Source organism: Diceros bicornis, chromosome 1 (genome assembly GCF_020826845.1).
Source record: "Diceros bicornis minor isolate mBicDic1 chromosome 1, mDicBic1.mat.cur, whole genome shotgun sequence".
Taxonomy (NCBI): domain Eukaryota; kingdom Metazoa; phylum Chordata; class Mammalia; order Perissodactyla; family Rhinocerotidae; genus Diceros; species Diceros bicornis.
In genome coordinates, this window is record NC_080740.1 from 43360478 (window position 1) to 43374344 (window position 13867).

The following is a 13867-nucleotide window of genomic DNA, read 5'->3' on the forward strand; positions in this document are numbered from 1 at the left end:
TGGGGGCGGAGGAGAGAGAAGGAAGCGGGGGCAAAAAGTAGGAGAGGAGGAGACGAGAAGCCCAGTTGAGGAGAAGCAAAGGCAGCAGAGGTAAGAGACCGAAAGGTAAAGAAGAAGAAAGAGCAGGTTCGTGGACAGGAGCGGGTGGGCGGGCCGGGGGGTCTGGGGGAGGGAAGCGGCGAGGCAGGGGCGTGGACCGGGCTGGGGGCGCCGCGGGGAGGGCGGGGAGGGTCGCTGTCAGTCAGGCCGAGCGGGGCTCGCCGGCCGGGGGGCGGGCGCCGGGCGCACGGCAGCCGGAGGGCGCGGCGGCTCCGGCAGCCTCGGCAGTGGTGGCGCGCCCCCGTGCCCGGCGGTGCGCCCTTGCCGCGCTCCGCGTCCCTCCACGCCGGCTCCGGGCCCGGCCGCCCCGGGGCTGCCCCCGCCCGCGCGCGCCGGTTGGGGGGCCTGGGGAGCGGCGCCAGCGGCCCGGCCGCATTGTGACGTAGCGGGGCCGCGGCAGCGCCTCCGCTGCCCGCCCGTTCCTGCCGCGGCTGTTCCTGCTCCCGCCGCCGCCGCCGTCCATCCGCCCGTCCGTCAGTCGGTCTGTGCTCCGGAGCCGCCAGCGCGCCGGGCGCCCCCGGTGAGTCCAGGTCCAGGGCGGGCGCCGCAGGGAGGCGGGGGCCGGTGGCGCGGGCGCCTAAGCCTTCCCAAGTTTGCACGGGGCGACCCCGGCGGGTGTCGCCCCTGCTCCCTCCAAGCCCCGGGCCCCCTTTGTGCCGCGAGTCCGGGCTGCTGGGGCAGCGGCGGCACCTCTGCAGACAGGGTTTGGGGGGAGGTCTCTATAGTAACGGCGGCGGCTGCCAAGCGGCTGCTTTACTCCGGGGAAGGAGGAAACAGCCCCCGCCTCGGTTTCCAAAGGATTGTTCTTTTCATTTGCCCATTTCGTGTGGTTATTATTCATGCTGCCAGCTCGGGTCGTATGAGAGGCAGGGATGGGCAGTGCCGCAGCTCCTAAGAGCTAAGGAGGGGCGAAGTAATAGTACTAGCAACAGTACCAACAACAATAATAATAAACGCAAGAGAGGGCGCCTGGGGTTGCTGCCGCCCAAGGGGAGCTCCTCGCTCGCCAGCCCCGCGGCTCCCTGGCTGCCCCGTTCAGCCCGGGCTCCCACCGCCTCCCTCCGGCGCTGTCCTGCGTCCCGGGCTCATCGGCGTCAATTTTAGCCGGGAATGTTTCTCTCTTGGCCTTCTCTCGTGGTGATGACTTTCATCTGCAGGTGGTAAATGAGGTGAACTGGTATTTTGGCTATTGTCAAATGCCACGTTTTGTTTATTTCATTTTTACGAAAAGAGGGAAAATTATGAGCCATTACTGGCAGCCATACAGTTTCCACAGGAAATACTAGCATTCTTTGAGGAACACGCTACTGCTTGCAGCGAAGAAAGTCTTTAGGAAACAAAAAGGCAACAGCATTGTTGCTCATTTTCAATGGACCGCTAGGAGGGGGGAAACGTGTTGTTTTTTCCTGTGGGAACGTTGCTTTCCTTGGGAAAGTTAATTAAGGAAGCTTACTGTCGGTGTCCGTTTTTCACTTGCTGGTCGCTGGGCCCCACTCCTCTTGGCTGTTACTGACAAGTGCCCATCAAAGAGCCGGGAGGAAGGGAGCACCCTGCAGGACAGTCTCACCACACACCACGTGCTGTGGATCCCGGCCAGGGTGCAGTTTGCAAAATGAAATAAGGGCTGTCTGGGGAGGTTTATGAGGATTACATGTGTGCAAAGGATGTCAGTTCTCCAAGGTGTCACTCGAAACACGTAATTTTCAAGCACCACTTTCCTTGCTGAATCTGCACGAAGGCAAAAACCTACTTACTCTTATTATGGAGCAGACATCTCAGTTGGGAATGAGTTGAAATCTGTATTTCATTTGTACATATTGAAATTTTAAAAGGCAAAGAGAACAAGGTGTAGGAAGAGTCTGCTCATGTGTTCACATCTGGAGAGAATGTCTGTTGGGTATTTCTGATGCATCTCAATGTTCAGTTACATTCAGCATGGTTAGAATGTAGGGAGACATCTTTAAGGTGTCCTTAAAACTGTGAAATGCTGTGACATTTTGGTACCAATCACAGAAGTCTCTCTGGAAGGCAATATTAACTGAAGATTATTCATAACCAAATATGTAGGAGCTCCTAAGTCTAGAAACGGAAAGAAAAAAATGGTGCTTCTCTTAAGGATCTTTGGACATCTCAGTTAGAAGGAAAATATAAAAAATAAAGGATATAATTTTGAATATAACTTCATTTTCTCCATAGCAAGCATTTCATGAGCAAAGATTACAAGATAGTAGATTTGAAGTGCTGCTGCATTTCTTGATTTGACATTTAACATGTGTTGATGTCCAAAAGGAAGTGACTAAAGCAAGTGAATTTCTCTGTCTACTATGTCACAGCTTTGCTAATTCCAGGCAGTTGTTCTGGTGCAGGTGTACAGTGGAAATGTAGAACAGAGGCCAAGAAACTTTGTGTGCACTGTTGTTTTGGAGGGAACTGTAACAGTACTTTATTGCTCTTCAGAGGGGAAACCCACACAAACGTCTAATACAAACAAATGATCTTTGATATTATCAGAGAAAGCCTGGAGCTGTTTTTCTTGCCAGATTTAAGGCATTTCTTGTCAAAAGAGGAAATCTCCCAAGGAGCAGGTGCATCATTATGAGAAACACAAGGGAATTTCTCTTTTAAATGCAAAATCTAATTGAATAGCAACAAGAGAATCAGTGACACTCTTAGAATAGACGCCTTGTTTTTTGGCAGTCTGTCATATTAGGGTTGCAAGCTAGATAGGAGAAATATGTGTCTTGGGAGAAAAATAATATCCTGGTGAAAATCAAACCATTGCTTCTGTGAAACTTTTACGCTTACATACTTGTTTCCTTGTGTCCCTTTGATTGACGTGCAGAGTCACTTACAGGAAGTAATTTTCTGAAAATGAATCAATAAAGTGGTTACTAATAGGATATATACTATGCATGATTTTGCACTTTCTATAGGTTAGACGATGATTTTATATTTTATGGTTTGTATCGTTATCTCTTTTATTAAGCTTGTAAAATAAATGATCAATATATGTGTTGCAATGATATGCCTGGTGCCAATGTTAATTGATATGCCTGATGACTGGGCCCTGGGAGAAGACTAAAGTCATTGTGTATTCACTTTGTGCATATGGGGGATACAAAAATATAAAATGCACAGTCTCTTCACAAGGAACTTACAAGAGGGGAAATAGACACATGAAACATTATAATGGTACAAAATATGAAAGAAGGTAATTTATAATTGAGTGCCCAAGACACTAAATAGTAATTGTAAGGGAATTCTTGGGGGAAAGTGACCAAATCGGCTTAGATGTTTTATCAGTCATCTGTTGCTGCATAACGAATCACGCCCAAATGTAGTTGCTTAAAACAACTACTATAGCTCATGATTCTGTGGTCAGCAGTGCGGGCTGGGTTCAGCTGGGTGGGTCTTCTGCTGGTCTTGGTTGGGTTCCCTCAGGCATCTTCAGTCAGCTGGTGGCAGGATGATCTGAGATGGCCTCACGTATGTCTCGCAGTTATTGGGCTGTTGGCCAGGTTAACAGCTGACTGGGACATGTGCCTCCCATTCCCCAGCTGACTAGCCTGGGCTTCTTTACGTGGCAATCAAGCAGTGTTCCAAGAGCAACAAAAGAGCAAACCCCAATTCAAAATCATTTTTGCAGCCTCTGCTTGTGTTATATTTACTGCTTTCCCATTGGCCAAATCAAATCACAAGGTCACCCCAGATTCAAGGGGTGTCAAAAGACTCCACTTACGATGAGAGGGAGCTGCAAAAAATTGTAGCCAGTTTTTTTTCCAGTCTACTACATGTTTGAGAACACTTATTCTAGCAAATGTTTTCTGCTGAGGAATAGTGTACTCTAAGATAGGAGAGATAGGTGGAGCCTGCTTGTAGACAGCCCAGAATTGAGGTTAGGGAATTGCCTTGTAAATCATTGTCCTGTAATCTTTGTTCTGTAAATCATGGGTAGGAGTGACATAATGATCATAAAATTTTAGCCATGTCCTTCTGCCAGTGGAGTCAGGATGGTTTGGAGACAGTAGGCTTGTGGCAGAGTCAGCAGACCGTTGTTGGGAGGTGAGGAAGGCTCTGACAAGGGTGGAGGCTCAAAGAATGGAAATGAAAGGATCGATCTGGGAGATCCCGTATTTAGGATTAGGTGACTGATTATAGGGGGTTAGTGAAAGCTGAGAGTCAAAATCATTTTGAGATTTAAAAGAGCTTAAGTGACTGAAAGAATGATTGTGCTGTTGTGAGAAATAGAGAAATCAATACGTGATTTATCTTGGGGGAGGAGGAAAATTCAGTTCCAGAAAGGTTGATTAAAAGAGATAAATTGAGGGGCCGGCCCGGTGGCGCAAGCGGTTGGGTGCGCGCGCTCCGCTGCGGCGACCCGGGGTTCGCTGGTTCGGATCCCGGGCACGCACCGAAGTACTGCTTGGTAAGCCATGCTGTGGCGGCGTCCCATATAAAGTGGAGGAAGATAGGCACCGATGTTAGCCCAGGGCCGTCTTCCTCAGCAAAAAAAGAGGAGGATTGGCGGATGTTAGCTCAGGGCTGATCTCCTCACAAAAAAAAAAAAAAAAAAGAGATAAATTGAATGTGAAAGTACTTTATAAATTGCAGAGTATGCTATGAATGTTAGCTAGTGCTCAATGTTTAAATAGCAGCGGATTGTGTATAGTTAAGTTTCTTTAGTTGTAAAGCAACAGAAAACAACATCAATGAGGAGAATATCCTAAGCATCAAAGGGAAGTCAGAAAAGAACCACTCTCAGAGTGGAAACACAACTACTCTGGGAGGTTGGAAAGTAGGAACTGTTCTTTTTCCTGAGGCACAGCTGGATGTCTGCCCTTGGAGCGCTCTGCCCTTGGAGCGCTCTGCCCTTGGACTTAGCGTACCAGGAAAGAAAACACCTTTGGCCTAGTTTGAGTGGCATGCACAGTGCTGAGCCAGAAGCATTGATTGACAGCCCTACTAAGACAGCACACAGTGGGGAGTAGGTAGGTACTTCCTCAAAGGGTGTGGGAGCACTACTTTCAGAAGTGGGAATGGACAGAGGGTGGAAAAACCAACGGATGCCCACCAGAGATGGACACTTGAAGATTTATTTGAGCCTAGCCAGTGGGAAGCAGACAGGGCAGGAGGTGACCATTTACGTAAAGATGTGGGTACATAGATAGCAGTTAAACCCATGATAGTGGTAGGGTTTTCTCATGGAAAGAGAGTAAGAAAGAAAAGATGGCCCAGCACGATGCGTCATCCAGGCTCCTCCATAAATGTCAGTGGATGTTTTATTAGAGGGGAGAGGAATTCAAAACATGTTCTGTTCTGTCTTTACCTAAGGGCTCGGCTGAGGTGCTGCTTCCCCAGCTTTGTTTTATAGATGGCCAGTCTGAAATTCAGGTGGCGTCCTTACCACCCAGTGCAGCTGTTGGGCCCGAGAGAAACACCTGGCCTCTCTCACGTCACACAATTAGTCTGAACGGCGTACGCAGCTGCTCTTTATGGAGGGGCCTTGGATGGACCAGCTCAAGCCCAAGCATACACTTTTTTATAGTTTCTATTGCACAAGTTTAAGAACCCTGAAGATATTCAATAAATGTTAACTTAATGAGTGAATGTGCCGTTATCTGGTGCAGTAACATTTTCTAAAGCAGTCTGGTCTGGCTTTTCATTATTCACTGTAGAATTTGTTATAAAGTCCCTAAATGCCTTTTGTAGATTTAAATGTTTTAAGGTACCATTGTCACAGTAATGTAGGTTTTTATAATCCACCATTCACAAAAATGGACTTTTTTTTTTCTTTTTTGAAACACAATTGTCTTTACTTTTTATATTTGTCAGGACTCTTGGCACCACGTCACAGAAAGCCAGTTTATATTTGCTCAGGTAGGAAGGGGCATATCCTGGCTCCTGTATTGGAAAAGTTCAGGAAGGACCCAATTCTGATTTCCTCTCATCTTCGTGGTGGTAAAATGGTCAGGAGCAGCTTCAGGCTTGACTTCTGCAGGAAAAGAGAATAATTCAGAATTACCTCTAATGAGACCACTTTGATCACGTGCCCATGCCTGAACCAGTTCTTATGGCCAGAGATTTGGAACACGCCAGTTGGCTGGGCCTTGATGATGTGCCCAGCCTGGAGCCTTTAGGAATGTGATCTGTGAGAGGGGTGGGTGGGGGTGGAGGAGGTGCGTGGGAGGGTGGTCAGCAAAACCCTCCTAAATCAAATGATCTGAGAGCAGGGAAGGGGTGGTTTTTAAAAAGAAAATGTTGAAAAGAAGAGAAAGTGGATGCTGTTCAAGCAGAAACAGCAGAAACTATTCCATCTGTTTTCCCTGGAGCACCTATCATCCTCTTGCTAAGCCACCAAGCCGTAAACCTGGGAATGATCTTGATCTGATCTCCCGTTCCTCCTCCACCTAATCAATCACCAGGGCCTCCTGCTCCAGCTCTCGGTCTTGCTCTTTGCCTCTTTTGGTTTAGACCCTCCCTCTTCACAAGTCACCTCTCAGATGTCATTTCCAGTATCCCGGCTTCCAGGCCGTCTTCCTTGCACTGCCTCAGTGTTCTTCTACAGAGCAAAGAAATAAAATCGAATCTGAGTCCGCGGTCAAAAGGTACAAACTTCTGGTTGTAAAATAAATACATCCTGGGGCTGTAATGTACAGCATGGCGACTGTAGTTAGTAATACTATATTGCATATTTGAAGTTGCTAAGCAAGCAGATCTTAAGTGTTCTCAGTCACAAGAAAAAAAGTTGTAGCTATATGTGGTGATGGACGTTCACTAGACTTATTATGCTGATCATTTCACAATATATACAAATATCGAATCATTGTATTGTACACCAGAAACTGATATAATGTTATATGTCAGTTATATCTCGATTAAAAAATAACCATTCAAAACCTCATAGCCCTGGCAGAAAAGTCCAAGCTGTTGGCCATAAATTCTGAGGTTCCCCACGATGTGTGCCCTGCCTACTTCTGTGGACGAAGCGGATGGCTAGGAGGGAGGGTGTTCAGCAAAGGCTGCTTCTAGCCGCCCACCTTATCCTCATGCTGTGCTGGCCTGTATAACATTAAGGTCCCAAATGCTCCATTTTCTCTCTCATTTTCATGCTTTTGCATGTGCTGTTGTCTCTGTGGAATATTGTTTCTCCTTTCTTGACTTAGTGAACATCTCCTCCTCCTTCCAGACTCAACCCAAGTGTTGCTCTTTCAAGAAGCTCGGCTGAACACCCACTCCTGCCCAGCCCTTGCATCAGACTTTGCCCTGTGGTGCTGTGTTAGGTATACTTCTCTGTCTCTCTCGCTGCCCTGAGTGTCCCGAGAGCTGCATTGTGCTTTCTCATCTTGCATATCCCTGTGCTTAGTGCAGTGCCCCTCACACCTTATATACGCAACAGTTTTTAAACGAATGAATGAAAAATGAAATCATTAATCTTTAGGTTTTTAAGGTGATGTTTTTTAGGTTTATTCTATTTCCTTTAACTTGGTTCTCACATTTGCATCTCAGAACGTTGGAGGTGAAGACAGGTTGTCTTTGAAGTTGCTGCTCAGACACTTTTTCAAGGGTTTTCCCAACAGTTGGTGTTACTTGTTTCCTCCTTGGTCGCTAAGAGCTACTGAAGAAAGAGGCTGAAAAGTACCAGTGGCCCAAAATCAATCTCGAGGCTAGAATCTATGGCTCAGAGATCAGATGAGGAATAATTTTTCTTCCTACCATAAAGAGGATATTTAATAGTTAATATTTATGAGGCACTTATTCTGTGTTGGGTGCTTACCAGATGCCTTACAATTATTTCCTTATTTAATTCTCACAGCAGCCCCAGGAAGGAGGTATTATCATTATCATCCTTTTTCTCCATCATAGGAAACTAAGATTTATTTAAAGAGTTGAGGGGGCTTGCCTGCCAGTAAGCTCCCTCTTCCTGGAGATTGTGGAGCTGCCAGACACTCATCTGGGTTGTTGAGGAATAGAATCAGTCTTCAACTGGGCTCTTCCAGTTCATCCATTATGATTTTTTTGTTGTTGTTCTAAAATGAAGTGCCTACCTCCTAAGAATAAAACATTCCAGCTGCCTCCCTTGGCCATCAATTATGTCAAAAAGACTACGGAAAAAGATATATTTAAAGAGATAAGGACTCCAGGACTATAGTTGACATTAATATGAATTTCTACCTTAGAAATTCCAGTTATATTCCAAGTGATTCTGATGTTGCCAGATAATATAGGCCTCCTATGGAGGTTGTACTGTGGTATATAAAACGTAGGCCTCTTGGAAAGGCATAGAAAAGGCTTAGTTCTGAGGATCACTCAGAAAGTTATTGCGTAGGTGCATAAAATGAGCTAAACACTTTGGAAGCCACAGAAGCTCAATGCTTCTTAACCTGTTTTCAGTCTGAGAGCCTTTTGAGGTTCTGATGAAAGCTATGGATTTTTTCCTTAGAGAAAAAGATGTGCACACACACACAACCACTTTGTATTTGAGTTCAGGGGCTTCAAGGATACGTGGAAGCCCATCTGTGGATTTCCTGGGGCTCCATAGGTTCCAAGTTAAAAACCTTGTTTAAAAGCCATAATCCAGAAGAAAGATAATAGCCATTGTTCAGTGTTTACTAGGTATCACATGAAACCACATATTGAGTATTTACCATGAGCTAATGCTTTTTGAGAAGTACATTATAGCTAACCAGCCTTCTAAAACGTGCAGTGTGAGCCTTGTTTTAAGCTGTGGAGAATGAGGTTCAGAGAAGGAATTTACCCTGTCTCCCAGCTGCCAAGTGGTGAGAGTGGAATTAAATGCAGAACCCAGATCTGCATCACTGCTGCTTCACTTTGCCTCCATGCTCATTCATCTTAGAAGCTAAGCATGAGACCTGTGCCAGTGAAATTCCGAGCCTTTGTTAGTCCTGACTTCCCTCAGCCTTCAGCTTCCCTGTTGAAAGTCGGTCAAGTGGCTGCTTCTGTCACAAGAGCCTCCTGGAATGTTTCCAGCGCGGGAGCAGAGCGGGGCTGGGAGGGTCTCAGCTCACTGTCCTCCGTCACCTGTCATGACTCTTTCACACGCAGAGAGGATAACATCATTAGAGCCGTACAGCACTACTGCCTGACCATCTCTGTGTGAGTTCCTGGCTTGTTCCTGAGTGGTTTACGCACCTGGAAACTTGAACTCAGCAGATACTCAGCAACAAAAATGACTGCAGGTTCTCCATCTGGACCCATCCACAGACATTTATTTTGGGCCTGGGCTCCGTACAGATGTGGTTCCTGGGCTCATGGCACTTCCATCTAGCTTATTTCTAACCAGGAAGGAGGCTAATAAATAATTTAAATAAGTGAGAGAGGTTTTATGAAAAAGGAAGTATGAAGGATTCATTCTGCACACGTGTCCTTTCAAAACTCTGGTCACAAATGTGTCTACTTCCTTAGCCCTTTCCTCCCTCCCTCGGGGTGTTTAGAGCACTTCAAGCTTCCAGAGACATAGTTGCCAGAGTAAGGGGGACACACAGGCAGAGCAGTTCATCTCAGTCCCCGCTTTGCAGATGAGACGGTAGAGTGACCAAATGACTAGCCGCAGATGGGGTGGAGACCAGGCTGACTAGTTGGTCTGGTCCCCAGCAGAGCATGGCTCACTGCAAACCACAGGCTGCTTCTCATTTATTCGTGATGCAGTTATTTTTGTTATTTTGGCCTTTATGTTGTGGTCTCTCTGCTGCAAATGAATCCAGCAGGCAGGCGCTCTTCAGGAGGCAGACACGTCGCCAGCCTCTGCTCTCTCTTCATAGCCCCTCTTAGGCTCCCCTGTGTGTTGTCTCTCCTCCCCCCCTTCACAGTTACTTCTCCCCCTCGCCCACCTGCCCCCCAGGCAGCCTCCTTCCCAGGTTTTCTCCCCAAGTGTTGTCTTATGACCGCTCAGACCAGAACTGGCTGATAGAAATACTAGGATCCATGAATGCGAACAACATAGATAATTTCAAATTTTCTAGTAGGCACACTAAGGAAAATCAAAGGGAACAGGTGAAATTAATTTTAATAATATATTTTACTTAACCCAGTATATCCAGAATATTAGCATTTCCCCTTGTAATCAATGCAAAAAAAAAATCATTAACTAGATTCTTTGCATTCTTTTTTTTTAAGCTCTTTGGAAATTTGGGGTGTATTTTATTCTTAACTCAGAGTAGCCACACTTGCAGTGCTCAGTAGCCACATGTAGCTAGTGGCTCCCGTAGTGGACCGCACGTTTGGGCTGAGGAGGCCCTGGGAGTCCCAGGCCTCTGTCCCTCAGCACTTAGCTTGCTCCTCTGCTGTCGCCACTATCGGAGGTGTTGTCCATGGCTGTCTGCGCTCTTGAACCTGGGCTCTTGAGGGTAGGGAATGCGTCTGTCATCTTTCTGTCCCTGATGTAGAGTACAGTGATTAGTAGGCCCGCAGTTGGCATTCAGGACATTGGGAATGCATTAACGAATGAGGGAAGGTTATTGGTAACCCCAGGAGCTGAAGGGATTGGTGTGTGGGGTCGTGCCTCACCAGCCTCGACTCCCGCCTTTCAATCCCAGCTCTATCCAGTGCCACAGAGCTGCGTTTGAGTCAGACTGTATGGACAGGAGGCCTCTACAGTCAAAAAGGATATTCTAGTCTAGAATTGTACTGAGCCTCTACGTGCCTTCTAGCTTTAGGTTTCACGTCTCCTAATATTGAATACTAGAGGAACTTATCTGCAGTCTAGTGTGTTGAATTGTAATGATCTTATTTAACAGGGTGAAAAAAAACACAGGACAGACCAAACACCAAAGCAAAACTCATCCACTGAACAAGTTTCCTACTGAGATTACAAAAAAGGCCAAACTGACGTCTTGAGCATTAAATATACAAGGAAGAAATAGCCTGCATACTGGAGCTGTTAGAGTCATCACGATGCCCTTTCTCTATGTTCCCAGTGGTTTTAGAGTCATCACTACTCCCCCGAGAGAACAGGTTATTTATATCCTGAATAAATTTGTCTTTGCACGTATAGTATTTAAATTTTGCAAGTGCTTCTAACCAACTAATGTGCATGTGCTTGCCTGTCTACTTTACCCCTAGTGATAAATGTCACTTAAAATAATTCATGCAACCAAGTCTCAGAGATTGGTACTCCCATAAAACCATACTAACCACATATTCAAATAAATTCAAAGTTTTAAAATGGAAGAAAATATTTGTGTTTGATCTGTGAAGTCATATGAACCTTTTAAGAATGGATTCCTTTCTCAGAAAAGAGTATGGTTATGTCGGGCCCGCTTAAAGACTGCATTGAAATAAAAAGTGAAATTAGGCCTAACCTCCGTTTTGCCATTGATTACCAGTTCAACCTGGAAAGCTCATTGACCTGCTTGGGGCTTTTGTTTCTCAGAATGCATACGGGGAAAAGTAAATCTTGCTGTCACACACTATGTGAGGGAGGATGAATGAAGTCTAGGAAGTGTTTTGAACAATTCTTCAACAACACTATTTGGAATGGTTTGAGGGCTAGGTAGCTTGCCAATATTTTTGCAAAGTAAATTCTAAAAAGTTAGAAAAATCATAGCATCCGTCATATAGTAGGTAACTAAACACTAGCCATGTTTAAGTAATTTGAAGTTCTCTTCTTTAATAAGTCAAGGATGGTTCAAGACACACAAAGCTTCACATCTGTTGGCTCCAGTTTTGGGAATGCTGCTTTCATTTGAGTCTCTTAAAAAGAACTCGTGCCTCTCTGTAGCCGTAAAATACTTCTTCCAACATGACGGCTCTGGTTTGCTGTGTTGGTGTAATTGAAAACCTATAAAAAGGCTGAGAGCTACTTTTGAATTGGCTCGGTGAACTTGGACTGAATTTGTCAAAGTGGTGAAAGGTTTAAAGGAATTTTCGTAAATGAGGTCTCCAAGCTGTGTTTTAACCATAGAATTCCAATGAACTCTAGGGCCTGTGAACTCATAGAATAGTGCCTCAGAGAAGAACAGTCATATCAAGATGGAAATAAATGATTCATTTTCATTCCTGGAGTTCTGCAGACATAAGCACACTTAGCCAGTGATCATCATAATTTAGCAGTACTGTTGTGCACTAAAAATACAATTTAAAAGTCTAATCTTTAATTAAGTCGAGTACTCGTAGATTAACATGGTTACAAATCTTGGGCACTGGATATAGCATAATGTTTACTCATGTTGCTAGGAAATAGCAGAGCTCTTCGCAAGTTACAAATTGATTTGGTGAGAAGAGGGATGTGAACTCCCACTAATGGACTTGATTGTTTCTTCTCTGTTTCTGTTTCATAACATATGTAAATGCATTTCATGCAGCAGAAGGCCTGCACACTCAGAGATTTTGTTAGCAACAGAAAGCACAGGTGTATGCACCTGAGTAAACATTTGGAGGATGTTTGAAAGAGTGATTTTACCTAGAGCTCTTGGATGAAATAAGCATCATCAAGTATTTTAGTTTTTAATGAAATGAATTTTTCCATTTGTTAGAATTATCAAGAAAATAGATTGTTCTTTAAAATATAATTATCATGAAGCTAATTGATGGTTTTACATTCTTGCCTTTAGTGGGAAACTGTCAAATTAGTATAGAAATTTGATCTAGGTTGATGACTTTCCAGAATCATTAAAACTTGAATGTAGGAAATCAACTCTGCTATTCTTTTTTTTCCTTTCCCTCCCTTTGGCAAACCTCGCTGCATGACACATTGTACAATAGTTTTTAAAAATGCAAAGCTAATGCTTGCACAGCATGAAAGGGAGTAGCTGTGCCAACTCACTTGCCTTGTCCCTGAAAAAGACGAAAGATTTCTATGTGCTATTTCCGTCAGGATCAGGCATGAAAGAGTGGCCTCCCCAGGCTCAAAAGCAGAACTGAGAAAAAACCTACAGGGACAAATTCCTGTTTGATCTATTTGAGGCAGGCCCTTGTACACAGGGTTGGTATTTCATAGCAGATGCCTTTCCTAAGAGATGGAAAAATAGCAGAATACTTGATTGTCTTGAGGAACAACATCAGGGTTGGGATGCTTATGCTTGTTTTAGGTTTTTATCCTATATCCAAGCTTAGAACAACTGAGAAGAAGTAGGGGAAGGTGCTGCTGAGGGGCAGGATCATGACTACACTCCAGGATGTGTGCCCATGGTCTCTCTTGGTACTTAACACACTTTTAACTGGATAATTATGGACTCATTCCTGTAGAAAGCCAGTTGTTGATTTTCGTAAGATTTGTTTTCTCAATCTGTGCAAGTACCTAGCACAGTTTCAGGTATGTACTATATGATCAATATATGTTGGCTGAATAAATTAGTCCTTCAACATGTCTTGCAAGTAAATGTATTAATAATATAAGACCTAAGGCTTACTCCATTGCAGTAAATAGAGATTAAGGGCTTGTCTTCTCAAAAGATGTCATCATGTTATCTGTGTTATTTATACTCAGAACATCCCTCTGAGGCAGGATACTCTCAAACAAGTGGGCAAAAAGCCATGTGGTGGAAGGTTTCACTGCTCAGTTGGAATAGGTGGTAGAATTCTAAGAGGTCTAAGACCTGCTTTTATAGAATTTTGATGCTAGAAGGGAATTTGGAGATTTGGCAATAATGAGGTGGAAAGGTAAGATAACAAAACTGGCATGCAATTTCTTGGAGGTGGTAATTATTTCTTATTCTTACTGTCTCCCAAAACACCCACCAGCGTGCTTATAAAGGGTGTGGAATAAAGATGGTGAATAGGAGGTTATGAGCATAGACTTGAACCTCGGAGC

The 13867-nt window shown here is 44.7% G+C and overlaps 1 protein-coding gene across 3 annotated transcripts in view; it reads left to right on the forward strand.

The window, feature by feature from the left end:
* The first annotated feature begins 507 nt into the window (after positions 1 to 507).
* The window catches only part of SNCAIP (synuclein alpha interacting protein), a 144467-nt gene continuing 131107 nt past the window's right edge, over positions 508 to 13867 (forward strand). For all 3 annotated transcript variants that reach the window (XM_058539252.1, XM_058539263.1, XM_058539274.1), the window contains exon 1: positions 508 to 619. The gene's annotated coding sequence lies outside the window, so the exon portion shown is untranslated. The remainder of the gene's footprint in view (positions 620 to 13867) is intronic.